We start from the raw sequence: 4042 nt of genomic DNA on the forward strand, positions 1-4042 counted from the left end.
AAAATTTTTTTATCTCACATTTGCGTAGTTCATCAAATGTCAATCTATAAAATCACGACTTATAAAATTTAATTTTGCTCATGTATAATTCTGTGCATTGAAGAATTAATATATTGATTTTCTTTTTTATTATTAATCGATCAAAACCTGCACGAAGGGATATATTTTTTGTTGAAACCTCTTTCTTAAAATTTTCTTACGAATACACTTAATTGCGAAATCTCTAAATTCGTGGCGGAAAAAAAATAACCGATATAAAATTACTCACATTAATTCTGAAGTGCGCCGCGTCCGCGTTCAAGGAGATGACTCTAATCGGCCGTACCCTCGGTACCTTGATTGCTAGAGGTGGTCCCGGTGCCGTTCCCGGTGCTATCGTCGTTGCTACGTTGCTGGACGCTGCCGCCGTTACCGACGCCGATCGATTCGCGCTGCTGGGACGTTGCCTTACCACGTGACACGACGGCGGCATCGCAGCGACGGACAACGACGACGGTGTGCTCGGAACCGCGTCCGCATCCACTGTCGCTGCTCCTCGCCATACTTGACGCCGCTAACGACTGCACCAAAGACAAAGAACGAACTTACTTTCTTAATCCTGGCGTTTCGTCCAGGTCTGCTTGACCCATTTTTATTTTTTTATATATTTTTATATATTTTATTTCATTATATATATATATATATTTTTTTTTATGTAACAACTTTATATATATGGCATTTTTAAGACTAAAATGTAGAAGGGATGATTATGGGAATTATTAGGCAGAACCTTGTAATAATTCTTTTGTCGTGTTTTTAATATCTTTAATTATATCTCTTTTTCTGGATAATTTTTTTACTATTTGAATTTTAATACTACTTTTATTAAGAAGTCACGTGTTTCTGAATTGAATCCTATGACTTTATCAATATTCAATTTATAAATAGTCATCTATAAAATAAGCAATATATTTAATTAAAAATAAAAAACTTAATTAATTATTTTGTAACATAAGTCAATTTTTGATTTAATAAAATTTAGCAAATAAAATATGTATTCTAATAAAGCACATCCAGAGAATTTAGTAGGTGAACTTAGAGATTTCCCCCAGTTGCTGCGAAAAAGCGCTTTGATAAAACCTCTTGACACAGCTTCTTTGATATTACTCGGAAGTACTTAAAGTACTGAAAGAACTCCAAATATCATAAAATATTTCATACGAAAAATTTACGGTAAAAGCATTCTCGGTTAATTGCAATAAGTTCAAAAGCAAATAATAGAGATCGAAGATTTGGTGAATTTCGCCGCTGATTGTTTGCCGTATAAACACTCTAGGCACAATTCCAGGCAAACAGTAGACCAATCTAAGAGTGTAATTTAATATATGTAAATAACACATTTGTGAAAAAGAGACAGAGAGCGAAAATAGGAAAGAGAGAGAGAGAGAGAGAGAGAGAAAAAGAGACCTACCTTCGATTATAACCAGGTCAAACTTCCCTCTGGTCAATGAACGTGATTTAGGAACGTGCCTAGACGAGGGCCAAGGGAATAAACCTTTCACAGTCTGATTCTCCCGCTCAATTTTCTCACAATGTCCCATTCGATCACGTCCACAAGAAAATTATCGCATAAGTGCAAATCGCCGGTTCACCTGCGGAGCAAAAGAAGTGCACAAGTTTTTCAAATAATTGTATATTATGTGAAGAGTGTTTAAACACTAAAAATATGGCGAGCACACACACATATAAACACATACATATATAAAAAAATTGATTCTATTTTTATTTTATTACCTTGTTAAGTTTAAAATTTATTACATGTCTCTACAGATATTTATTCACATTCAACAGATATTTATTATATTACAGAGAGAGAAAAAGATCGCGTTGTATTTATTACATAAATGAATTGATTGCGCATGTTGCCGTTCTAAATATGGAAGATCGATAGCATAATAAAGTGATTCCGCGCGCGTTCGTGTTCCTATTTAGAAATTTATTAACCATATTTTTACTCGTTATCGGTATTAATGCAAAAAGTCCAAATATTCGCAATACTTTTTGTATATATAAATCCAGTTTCTATTGTACACATTTCATATATATGTATACATATATCAAAGTTATTTTATTACTAAATTTTTGTAATCAACTTCTTTGTTGCACACAGACACACACAGACACTATTTTAATTAGTATCTTATACAACTGTTTTTATGAATAACAGATCCTTTCTTTTTTTTATTAGATAATACTTTTCTCCTGCGAGAATATCTGACTTCAAAAATAAAAATATATCTTTTATAGATGTATGAGTGTTCTGAGAAATTTGATAAAATATTCACACGTTTATTTAAATAGTATCAAAAATTAACCGTCCTCCTTGTATGTTTTATATAATAAAAACGACTTGCTAATCCAATTTTAACGTCTTATTTAGTGTCTCATAACACTATCTTGATTAACAATGTTACATAATATTATTACGTACAAGTCAATTTCTACAATTTAATTCTACTATCAATTTGTACTTACGTACACTTAATTTCTAACGCACGTGCAGTTTTAAATAGGAAAGATAAATAACATAATGAAGTAATTCCCCTTTTGTTCGTGTCCTTGATCATTGATGTATTTTCATAAGAAAAGTTCGCTCAAATTTAATATATAGGTTTTATTTTTATTACATCTTAGATGATTTATCTATAATTCTACTTATTGTCATTTTCCATTCGTCACATTTCATTATTCAATTTTGTAGCGTACATTTATTACATTTGTGTTTCGAATTTTATATGCAATCAATTACACACAAACGCAAACTCAGTTCTTATAAATCCCATCGCGCATTCAAAATAATTACTTTTTTCGGAGAAAAAGTTGAAATTTACAATTTTTGGCGTCTTATGATTTTTTTTGGTATTATATTTCTATCATGAAATTTGGCGAATTTGACACATGTGGATATCACTAAAAGATATTAATAAAATCTTTTGAACACACATCTTTGCATTAGTTTAGCATGTTCTCTGCTTCTCTCTCTTTCTTTCATTCTCCCTCTCTCTGTCTTTCTCTCTCTCTCCTTCTCTTTTATCACTATGTAATAAATAATAAGTACAAAGTGCAAGGGAAACATTGCGCGCAAGCAGACACGTGGGGTCGTCACCCTACGACACAAGGGTCATCAAAGTAAGGAACAGAGGCTACCAGACGGGATGTCGCCACCGCGATTGCGACCGTAAAAGAGGGTGTATATATGCGTACGAAAAGAGTTCTGTAGAATTCGATCGTGTTACTTTCCTCAGAAAGTGGAAACTCGAAAGCAAACATCTCCACGCGCACACAAAGCATTTAGATTAAAGTTAATTAATCCGAGTAAATTTATTAGAGATTAACTTCTAGTAATATTTTTTTAAAGTAAGATAAATTAAGAGAAATTGCAATAAATTTAATAAAATGTAAACGTGCATACATTTTTAATTAATTTATGTACGAATACTTGATCATGATTATCCTATTTTATGATATCGGCTTATAACGCAGTAGGTTTGAATATTCTCACTAATACTTTTGCTAATCTCTCTTATTTCTTAAGTACTTACAACGCCATGTAATGTGATATGCCAGAATGCATTTGCATCATTTTCAAGATTAACTCTTATACTGTATACCAGACGTCTAAATAAAGTCTTGTGCAATATTTCACACATTTTAAAAGTGTCTTTCAAACGACAACGCATATAGACTATTCTGTAAAAATACACAGTGTTTTCTCATCCTGACTTTATTTGTTCGAAATTTTTTAACCTCTTTTAAATAACATTGCCCGGCACATGGAACATTATAAAAAAAAAAAAACCGCATATATACATATATTTTCATAAATATATATATTCCATTTATCATGTCGTTTCTACTTAATTCTCGAAGCAAATGAACATAAATATCGCTCCATAAAGCAATAAGAGAAGATGACAGACACGAGTGATTGGAGTGAGTTCTACGATTTCAATTACAATCGATTGCATTCCGAATCTCCTCTCCCCCCCCCCCCCCCCCCCCC

This window comes from Formica exsecta, unplaced genomic scaffold (assembly GCF_003651465.1).
Source record: "Formica exsecta isolate Colony F162 unplaced genomic scaffold, ASM365146v1 scaffold72, whole genome shotgun sequence".
NCBI lineage: Eukaryota > Metazoa > Arthropoda > Insecta > Hymenoptera > Formicidae > Formica > Formica exsecta.